The following is an 11,629-nucleotide window of genomic DNA, read 5'->3' on the forward strand; positions in this document are numbered from 1 at the left end:
GGACAAGCTCATAATTGCCGTTGCTGGGTTACCTTTCGTTTATTATATAAAGTTGTTTCTACATAGGAACAAGTTAACGCTACCTGCCGGTCACATCCGCTCACAACGAAGTCCGGCACGGGTCACTAGCTAGGCTAGTCCGACGGCTGCTCGCTCTGCCTGCACGCCGCTACGGCTCAGCGGCTAACGAGCGCGGGCCACTACACTGACACTAGAAACCTTTAAAATACATATATGATGACAGAAGTTGTATTAATTGGTCGCAACGGAGTCGTTAGCAGTTAGCTCGCTCGTTAGCCGCTGAGCCGTAGCGGCGTGCAGGCAGAGCGAGCAGCCGTCGGACTGCTAGCTAGACCCGTGCCGGACTTCGTTGTGAGCGGATGTGACCGGCAGGTAGCGTTAACTTGTTCCTATGTAGAAACAACTTTATATAATAAACGAAAGGTAACCCAGCAACGGCAATTATGAGCTTGTCCTCAGAATGAATGTTTTGGTAGGAACGAAAGATTACATCGTATGTTTCTCCAGGATCAGCCAGCGTCTATATTCCGATTGGCGGCTGGCGTTAGCCGCTGCACCGCGTCATAGCTCATTACCATACAGTTGAAAAACTTCAACTTTCTGATTGACGCTCAACACGCCCAAAACGCGGCGCCGACAGATTTGCCGCTCCTTGCAGCTGAGAGAAGCTTCCATTGAAAATGAATGACTTCCGGTAACTTTAGACGCTCAAGTCGGTGGCGGTGTGAACGTACGGTTAAGGAAAAAACAGATAGTACTTGGTGGCAAACCCTTGTTGGCAACCACAGAGGTCAGACGTTTCTTGTAGTTTCCCCCGGGTTTGACATGTCTCAGGAGGGACTTTGTCCCACTCCTCTTTGAGATCTTCTCCAAGTCCTTAAGGTTTCAAGGCTGATTTTTGGCACTGGAACCTTCAGCCCCTCCACAGATTTATTATGGGATTAAGGTCTGGAAACTGGTAGGCCACTCCAGGACCTAATGGGCTTCTTCTTGAGCCACTCTTTTGTGGTTGGGTCATGTCATGTTGGAATACCCATCCACGACCCATTTTTATGCCCTGTCTGAGGGAAGGAGGTTCACCCAAGATTTGTACGGTACGTGGCCCCGTCCATCGTCCCTTTGATGAGGTGAAGTTGTCTTGTCCCCTTAGCGGAAAACACACCAAAGCATAATGTTTCCACCTCCATGTGCGATAGGGGGATAGTGTTCTTGAGGTCATAGGCGAGTTGAGTTGATGCCAAAGAGCTCATTTGGTCTATCTGATCACAACACTTTCAACCAGTTGTCCTCTGAATCATCAGATGTTCATTGGCAAACCTCAGACAGGCATATGTAAATGTGCTTTCTTGAGCAGGGGGACCTTGCGGGCGTCCTTCACGGCGTAGATTGTTACAAGGCAAGGCAAGGCAGCTTATTTGTAGACCACATTTCAGCAACAGGGCAATTCAAGTGCTTTACACAAATCAGTTAAACAGATAAAACCAAGTAAAAATAGTTAAAAATCATAAGCATTAAAAACCAATAAAACACACGGACAGTTAAAAATAGACACATAAAACACAGAATAAAAGTTACAGTGCCGCATAAGAATTTAAAGAATGAGCATTCATTTAAAGAAGGAGCATCAAAAAGAAAGGTCTTCAGCCTTGATTTAAAAGAACTGAGAGTAGCAGCGATCGGCAGGTTTCTGGAGTTTGTTCCAGATATGGGAGCATAGAAACTGAAAGCTGCTTCACCCTGTTTAGTTCTGACTCTGGGGACGAAAGTAGACCTGTCCCAGATGACCTGAGAGGTCTGGGGGGGTCATAGTGTAGTAGCAGATCAGAAATGTATTTGGACAAACCGTTAAGGGATTTATAAACTAGCAAGAGTACTTTGAAATCAATTCTTTGAGACACAGGAAGCCAGTGTAAAGACTTCAGAACTGGAGTGATGTGATCCAGTCTCCTGGTCTTAGTGAGGACTCGAGCAGCAGCGTTCTGAATCAGCTGTAGCGGTCTGATTGATTTTTAAGGGAGACCTGTAAAGACCCCGTTACAGTAGTCAAGTCTACTGAAGATGAAAGCATGGACCAGTTTTTCCAAATCCTGTTGACACATAAGTCCTTTAACCCTTGATATGTTCTTAAGGTGATAGTAGGCTGACTTTCAGGTCTGAGTCCATGACTACACCAAGATTTCTGGCTTTGTCTGTTGTTTTTAACATTGTTGTTTGATGCTGAGTGCAGACTTTTAATCGTTCCTCTTTTTTCCAAAAACACCACCTCAGTTTTTCCTTCATTTAATTTCAGAAAGTTCTGGCACATCCAGTCGTTAATTTGTTTGTGTTGGACTATAGTCCCCTGGCGATAAGGTTATGTAAATTTGTGTGGCGTCCAGTTGTTTTCTTGGTGACTAGGTCCCAGCAGCCTTGAGATCATTGAGAAGATCTCCCGTGTAGTTCTGGGCTGATTCCTCACTGTTCTCATGAGCCCCAACAGAAGGCATCAAGAAGTTGATAAGGAGGGGTCATGCCCTTTGCCAACCATTATTGAGGGTCATAGAAAATGTAATGCTGATGAAGGGAGGGACAAGTCTGTTCGACAAAAGATCCCAAAACTTTCGGTGGCCTCTTAAATAAACGGTCTCTATAACTTTTTTCTTTTAATTAGCAAATTGTTCTGAAGGGACGTAGTAATCACTCTGCATCTGTTAAAGATGTGCAGTTGTAGTGAGAATTTATGTTCTAAAAATACCAATAATGTCAAATAGTGTCTTATGCTAAGCACTTTGATATAGAATACTGTATAACAAAAATATTTTTAAAAAACTACAGTTGCGTATTTAGAAATACGCCTAAGGGCTTGTTGACTATGTGCCTTTGTTTTGACTGTACTTTAGTGAAAAAAAAAAAAAAAAATAGATATACATTTTCTCATGCATGTTATCTGAAAAAACACAATTTTCTAATTTTGTAGTGATGAATGTAACCGCAAAATTAAAGGGAAAAAAACATGAGCATATTTAGTGTGGATTATTTGATTTAACATCACACTGCATTATTAGTTTTAAATATGACTTTTTTGAAACGACAATTTATGGACAACCTAATATATATTATCAATCACCGTGGTTACAGCTGTAGCCGTCCTAACGTAGCCTTTACAGAGAGACTACTTTTTCAAAATGGAAAGGTTTTAGGAAACATTTTCAGGAAATTAAAGAATTGCAGATTGTGTGAGGTTGTGGTGTTTAGCACATTTCTACCTCAGCCTACTGCACACAGACACAAGTACTTTAGCATATTCTGCTGAATAGAGACCTGTGGTGCCATGCAACAATCTCATCAACCAGTACACAAACTGAGGAAAGGGTGGTGACACGGGTCAGAGGGTAGCAGAGTCACAAATCATGAACCAGTCAATGGGATCTGCTCTATAGGCGCCTTGGTGTTTATGGGGAAACACCTTGGCTGAAGGCCTGTGTTGAAAGTGTGTTATCATTATCCAGCTATAGGAAATGGACATGCAACACTGCTTTATGCTCTATAATTTAATGCAAAAGGCACGTTTCGACCCTACTGGTCTTCCAGGCAAATGGTGGACTCTCAGGTACAGATGCTGTACCACAATGGAGCAATTTATAGAGCTCAACAGTCCCGCACACAGTGGGTTCCAAAAGGAAAAATACAATTCTCCATTGACAATTGGGGTATAAGCCATAAAATATAAACGTCGATAGTAGACTTACACAGCTACCACATGACTATTGTACATGCTCATTAGATGCCAAATGTTCATGGGGCACCAACCTTGTTGGAGATGATTTGATTTGCATTGTCTGGATTTCCCACAATCTTGACCATCCCACAGTGAGTCTCTGTATTGGGTGGAACTCATGTTGGTGAGGAGGGGGAGCTGTCGGTACCCGATCTGTGAGCATGCGCAAGATCCAAGAGAATCCGGTTTTACGAGGATTTACGACACTGAACGAATCACCATCTGTTCCCACGCTTCTGCCATTCTGTCCCTAGCAGTCCTCATCCTTGCAGAATCCCTTGATCCCACCCCATATGTCACTTCATCTTTCAAATGTCGCCTAATTCAAAAGTAAGGCTCAGAGTTCACATATAAAACATGCAAACACACAAAAAGCAACTGTCAGTTATTTTTTTATATACTTCCATATACATTTGCAGCATAATAATGGAGTAATGAATAACTAAGGAATTAACATTGTCATTTATATGAGCGTTCTTGTGCACAGTGCCAGGAAACAGCTGGATGAAGCCTTGCTGGAGATGGGGGTGGTGGTGGTGGCTGCCCAGCCACTGAGAATGCAGGGTTCAAGGACTTTGCTAATCTCCTGGATCCTACATATGTGTCCCTGGGTGGAAACCTTGAAGGCAATGCTGCAGAGGAAGATGAAGTCACCAAGGAGAAGGCTGGGGCTGAGCTCAGGAAGGCCTCCACAGTGAGCCTAACTGCAGACATGTGGACTCTAGAACCATGGATGCCTTTTTGGCAATAACATGCCACCATATCACTGAAGAGGTCAAGCTTTCCCCTGTGCTTTGAAAAGTGAGGAAGTTCACACAACACACACACACACACCACCACCCACACAACACACACACACACACACACACACACACACACACACACACCACACAACACACACACACACCACGTCAGCCGACTGGGGAATTACAGTGAAGGCCACAAGCTTGGTGACTGACTGTGCATCAAATATGATCACATGTGCTAGTTATTACATCTCTGCCATGTCCCCAGTTTCACACGTTTTAAATCTTGTGGTGAAGAGATCCCTGCAATATGTGCATGCTGCATTGTACATCTTTTAAATACAGCAAAAGTGTGAAATCAATACAGAGGGGGTAGACATTTCAGATAGAAATTTTCATTTTCAAAATGAATTTGTACCAGAGCTCTACTGGACTTTACCTTGTCCTACAGTCACACTGATAATTGCCGTTTTACAACAAACAGCTGCTCAAAGTTCAAACTGAGTGAAAAGTGGAATTTCCACCTCTTTCAACATGTTTGTTGGAACTGGGACATTCAAAGTAACGAGGATTATGCGTTTGAATAAAGCAGCCACAGGGGTGTCAGCTGAGCTGAGGGATATAAAAAGGACATTTAGCAGCAGTTGTGGAACCATTCGTTCCAACAGAGAGTCCATCATGAGGGGTCTTTTGTTTCTGCTCTTCGTGGCTTTGGCAGCGCCAAGGTCTACCAGCGCTGTGAATGGGCCCGAGTGCTGAAGGCCAACGGATGACGGCTACCGCGGCGTGAGCCTGGCTGACTGTGAGTATGAGCCTGTCTGCAGATACTGTATCTGGTGCAGGAAATATTACTCATTTACATGCATCTTTATTATGATGGGTGCTAAATCACTCACAGTTTTAAGGGCCTCTTAAGGAGCAGAGTTCCAGATCGGCCCATCTGAGGCAAAGCCGGACACCTAGGCTCGGTTTACACCCATCACCATTTCTAGCCACTGGGGGGGCCATAGGCAGGCTGGGTGGGGGGGGACTCATATAGTGTTAAAAATCCTCAGTGAAATTTTCAAGCCATGGGACCTTTAAGAAAAAATTGAGTAGATATCATGAACCAGCTCAAATTCACAACAAAAGAAGGGAGCCCCACGCATCGTGAATAAAAACAATTTAAATATTACTATAAAATAGGATAAAACATGATTCAGTTGTGTAGTGATTGCATGCAGGAAGGTGAGTGTATGAAAAACAAACACAGACCCAAACCAGAACCCAAGTCAACCAAGAGCAGACCCTCGACGTAGGGCACAGAGCTCTGAACTGCCTCAGCCCCAGCCATCTTAAATAGGACATAGGAGGCAATAGGCAGAGTGGATTCAGGTGTCAGCTCGCACTCAGACCGCCTCCTAATCCCCACGGGCAGGGTCATCTCAATGTCATGGTGACTGATTACACATCTCTAGCTAGTTTTTAATTTGAAAAATCACCTGCAAATTGTGCATAAAGGTTTATTTTTGACCTTGGAAAAAAAAGTAGGTAGATAATAATCTCAAGGTTTCAACCACATCTCAATCTTAGTAGTTGAGGTGTGTTTACATAACACCAACATTCCACTATTATTTTGAATATGATAATTCCGGTTTTGTACAGCTAATGTAAACAGAATATTCCATTTGGATATTCCAAATAAGGCCTTTCTTCAATAGCATTTTCTGATTAAGACGTGGGATTCTAGAGGCATTCTTTGGACAGGTTTATCAACTGGGTTTTTACTGCAGTTTGTGACAGTTTACAACCTCTTGCCTGATGCTCAGCTCTGTGCGTTGCTATGGTTGCTGTACACAAACCAACCAGCTGACGTTTGCAAGGCTGCCAGACCTGATAAGAATGAAAAACTTTTTTTTTTATGAACTTTATTTATACATTCAATTTACATAGAAGAAACGACAAGATGCAACATACTACAAACCCAACCCCAGGCTCAAACAGCAACAAAGAGGAAAAAAAATTAAAAACTAAAAATTAATAAATAATATAGCTACACACAGTTCTTGAACCTCACTTCACACTGCTCAGACTGGGAACATTAGCAGTATCACACCCACAATAAACCTTATACAATCATGGCAAAGGAGAATTACATCATGTGAGGATACATTTAACAAATTCTAAACGGGGGCCCAGGTTTTAGCATATCTATCCCGTAAATTATTCCGATTATATCCAACTTCTCTTATCGTATCGCAAAAAACGCTACTTTAAACATTCCAAAGACTTGGATATCAACAGGTGTTTGGATCATCACTAAGCCGATCTTTTCAGAAGCTGGTGAAGGAATGAGTGGGGACGCTCACATGTTGCCACGGCTACGTGTAAAGGGGACCATTAGTGGAATATTGACGAATTAGCCATGTAAACAGTTAGTCGGATACTGTTTTTTCAGAATAAGGGCAAAAACTGGAATTTTATGTGATGTAAACGTAGTCATTGACCTTCAGACAGGGACGTCCAATGTTGACTTTTAAGGGGTCTTTGTGGGGACTGTTCTGTTACTCTGCAGGGGTTTGTCTGAGCAAGGGGAGTCGAGTTACAGCACGGCAGCCATCAACCCTAACTCAGACGGATCCACTGACTACGGCATCTTCCAGATCAAACAGCCGCTGTGGTGTAACGACGGCCGCAGCACCCCGCCCACAAAGAACGCATGAAACATTGATTGCGGGTCAGTGATGAACCTCCAGCTCCTCAATTCCCTATTTTTTTGTTATGACACTAGTCCTGTTGTTCCTAATCAAGCAGCAACTTCATGCCTAGTTTTCAACAGGGGCAACTACTCTTTGTAAAAAGAAGTTAAAGTCTATGGAGAAATAAGCCTACTTCTCACTTGATTTATTACTTTAGTAAATTTTTTCAACGAATTTATGGCCTCAAATCTAATTTCAAGTCTTAAAAACAGCAAGACGTCATCCATCCATTCTTTTATCCGCTTATCCGGTGTGGGTGCGGGGCAGCGCTCCAGTAGGGGACCCCAAACTTCCCTTTCCCGAGCCACATCAACAGCTCTGACTGGAGGATCCGAGGCGTTCCCAGGCCAGGTTGGAGATATAATCCCTCCACCTAGTTCTGGGTCTTCCCGAGGCCTCCTACCGCTGGACGTGCCTGGACCACCTCCCAGGGAGGCCCCCAGGGGCTCCTTACCAGATGCCGAACCACCTCAACTGGTCCTTTTGACGTGAAGGAGCAGCGGCTCTACTCCGAGCTCCTCTGGAGGACTGAGCTTCTCACCCTATCTCTAAGGGAGACGCCAGCCCCCCTCCTGAGGAAACCCATTTGGCCTGTTGTACCAGCCTTCATGACCATAGGTGAGAGTAGGACAAAAAACTTTCAGTAGATATAGAGCTTTGCCTTCTGGCTCGGCTCGCTTTTGTGCAATGAATGGAATGTAATACCGCCACCGCTGCACGACCAATCTCCAAACTCGCAAACAAGACCCCAAGGCATTTAAACAGTTTACCAAGTTTACCCCCATTATTGTATGCGTCTCTTCAACACTACGACAACGAGAGATTATCTTGAGGTTGGAAAAACAATACGCCATCACAGATCTTGTTTCAGGACAACACCAGAAAGAGAAGGGTGGAGTTTAATTACAGGAGTGCATGGGGGGAAGGTAGATACTTAACAACACGTAATTGTTCTGTAAGTTCTTGTAGAGACAATTAAAATCTCGAGTCAGGCAGAAAGACGCTTCCGCTTCTGAGACGCTGGCGGGTAGCGGAGGACGGAAACAAACCAGAACGGCAGCCGGAACGATGCAGAGATGCGCTCAGTAGAAAATGCTTGATAGTTGTACAAACTCAGATTCAAAATTTAACAGTTAACCATAGTCCTCAGATTGGACAGATAGTCTAGCTAGTCTGTCTGGATTTACCCTGCAGAGATCTGAGGACCAGGTAACCATGGTCCTCAGATAGGACAGATAGTCTAGCTAGCTGTCTGGATTACCCTGCAGAGATCTGAGGACCAGGTAACCATAGTCCTCAGATTGGACAGATAGTCTAGCTAGCTGTCTGGATTTACCCTGCAGAGACCTGAGGAGCAGGTAACCATAGTCCCAGATTGGACAGATAGTCTAGCTAGCTGTCTGGATTTACCCTGCAGAGATCTGAGGACCAGGTAACCATAGTCCTCAGATTGGACGATAGCTAGCTAGCGTCTGGATTTACCCTGCAGAGATTTGGACCAGGTAACCATAGTCCTCAGATGGACAGATAGTCTAGCTAGATGTCTGGATTTACCTGCAGAGATCTGAGGACCAGGTAACCATAGACCTCAGATTGGACAGATAGTCTAGCTAGCTGTCTGGATTTACCCTGCAGAGATCTGAGGACCAGGTAACCAGAGTCTTACTAGTGACGCCAACACAAAGAAAGTGGAAGATAACGACCCTCCTGGGCTAAAAGAGTGATTCAGTGGAATTTTAACCCTTGTGTTGTCCTCGGTCAAATGACCTGTTTTCCTATATCAAATGTTTTTTTTATCCCCCAAAATAACATGATTGATTCACACAACGCTCTTTGGCAAGTACAAATTTCTACTTCATTAATTTTGGGGCGTCTTTTCAATTTAATGCATTTGAAAAAAACATTGAAGTGGTATTGAAATAGTATTGAGTAAAAGTGACATATTCCAGTCTGTGATTAACATCCATTCCTTCAATTTTAGTCTAAATAATTCCTAATTTCTGCTTTTCTAACAAACATTAGGTATAATTTCCTATTCATGAGGTTAATCGACCATAAATTCCAAAAATAACTGTAAAACTAAAGTTAGTAAGTAAGTTAGTGTTACGTATGTTAAACGTAAAAAAAAGTGACAAAACATAAGAAAAAAGGTAAAAACATCGGTAAAGATGTCAACAAAAGTGTTGCTTTTCATGATGACAACACAAGGTTTAAGCAGCACGGAGCCAATCCTGGGAATGGAAATCGTCTAAAGACTCTGGTCCCATTGAGGATAAAGCAGGGGATGCTTTAGGGGCGTGAGTACACACTGACCTGTCATTTATGATTGAGGCTTAGCAAAAGAGGACTTGTGTCGACGGGTGAACGAAAGGCTTTTGATAAAAGCACATATAATTGCGGTCCATTTTCTAAGTGAAGCTAATATTACTGAACCTTTGAGATAATTGATCCTTCACTCATTATGAAGCAATACTGTTACATCACTTAATGTCCACTTTTAAAATGACTGTTCATATCCAGATTGTGTTTTAATTTTTCACAGAGCTTGGACAGATAAGTTCGGAGTGGCGATCAATTGTGCCAAGCGTGTCGTTAGGATCCCACGGCATCAGAGCCTGGTAAGATCTGATGATGATGATGATGATGATGATGATGATGATGTGACTGTTATGTGTTCACGAAACTTCACACGGGCGACGTGGGTGATGTTCTTGTGTTTGGTTTCAGGGTGGGCTGGCGCGCTCACTGCGAGAACCGCGACCTGAGCGCCTATTTGGCAGGATGTGGTCTCTAAAGAACAGGTGGAACCAGGACCTGTCATCGGCATAACACAAGTCTACAATCTTCGTCTGCAATGGGTCGAATCGCTTCTGTTGGTAGCTTGGAATGTTTGATCTGCCAGGAATAAAACACAGTTAGTGAAGCTACAGACAGTTCTTGTTAAACCAGCATCTCTTTTTTTTTTTACTGTATTTAGTTTATATGATGTACAGGTCAAATCAGTGAAGAGAAATGTGGCGATTTCAGCCTGTATCTGTTGTTGTCTGTCTCATTTTAAACCAAATTAAATCTTGATTTTCACTAAGACAGTTGTAAATTAAAAGAAATGTTAAATCAATGGAGGTATGTACCATGGGCTATCTTTGAAACAAGTTTAAACTGATCTGCTGTTAAATAGCATACAAACTCAAATAGTGGGCGGTCATGCAGAGAACACTTGTACACACAGATGTGTTTTAAGTGGCATGAATGACATTAAAGAACTTGACATATTCACAAATTTTCTCTTTGGTGCAAATGAATAAATTCTTGATTGGATCAGGCCTGTCATACAATGCTAATGTTCATAAAAGTGTCATATTTACTGAGACACTTAATAACAACAGTCATACTCATTCAAAAAGACCTAAATGTCATGATAGGTGTGATGGCATAGTTATGGCGGTGTCATGTCGGTCTTATGCAGACCCTTCAAATAAAGTGTTACCCGACAGGGCTGTTGAGTTTTACTGCCATGTATTTATATTATATAATAACTACTGTGTTGTATAACTACAACATTGGCCAACTCACACCAAAAAAGCAGTACAGGTAAATGGAAAAATATGTATTTATAAATATGTGTTGTTGGGGTGAACTGGTCCCTTTAACCATTAATGATGAATAAATGAACCTGTGTTGTTTTTTAAGGTTAAGATGATTGTAATTTTTACTATTGATGATTTCTGCATTTAAATTCTCAGTCTATTGAAAAGGAACCATAAACTGGGAAGATGACCAACCTGTCTCTACTTCCTACCACAGTACAAAAGGAAAGCCAAGATATCAGGATAAAGGCTCCCAGTCTTGTAATATTGGATCCAAAGTCTGTCATGGTGACATTTTACTCAGTTTTAAAGCACATAACTAAAACCAAAAACGTATCAGAAAAATGTACACAAACAGCAGCGTGATCCTAAATGACAGAAACCATCGTTGGGCGCTTCTCAATCATCTTGGGGCGTTTCTCAACACACACACACACACACACACACACACACACACACACACACCTGACAGGGCAGAGAGATTGTTATAATATAAAGTGGTTATAGTGTGTGTTTTTTCTCTCCTATCTGTCCGTTTGGAGCACTGCAAGCCTCTGCCGGGGGGTGGTTGAGCAACACACGCATTGTCAAAAACCGTGCGCTTGTGAACTTGTGAGTTCATTCTTCCAATATCGACCAGCAACAATGTTCTCCCCAAGAACACAAGTCTGTTCTTTGCACTCTTGTGATTGAGAAACAATGGCACAAACTTTGATTTTTTTTTTTTAATTTGGCCCAGATCTGTTAAAGCTGGGGCGGGGAGCTATGGTTTCTGGGTTT

At 42.7% G+C, this 11,629-nt stretch overlaps 1 long non-coding RNA gene and 1 pseudogene across 1 annotated transcript in view; one reads left to right on the forward strand and one right to left on the reverse strand.

The window, feature by feature from the left end:
* LOC116704215 (lysozyme C-like) overlaps positions 1–10,335 on the forward strand; it is a 17,818-nt pseudogene extending 7,483 nt beyond the window's left edge.
* LOC116704216 (uncharacterized) overlaps positions 1–10,786 on the reverse strand; it is a 12,900-nt gene extending 2,114 nt beyond the window's left edge. Inside the window, exons 1-2 of the long non-coding RNA XR_004335622.1 lie at positions 10,655–10,786; positions 7,148–7,150 (exon numbers count right to left, since the gene is read on the reverse strand). This is a non-coding gene — a long non-coding RNA (uncharacterized LOC116704216). The remainder of the gene's footprint in view (positions 1–7,147; positions 7,151–10,654) is intronic.
* Between the last annotated feature and the right edge of the window lie 843 nt (positions 10,787–11,629).

The sequence above is a fragment of the Etheostoma spectabile genome, chromosome 16 (genome assembly GCF_008692095.1).
Source record: "Etheostoma spectabile isolate EspeVRDwgs_2016 chromosome 16, UIUC_Espe_1.0, whole genome shotgun sequence".
NCBI classification, from domain to species: domain Eukaryota; kingdom Metazoa; phylum Chordata; class Actinopteri; order Perciformes; family Percidae; genus Etheostoma; species Etheostoma spectabile.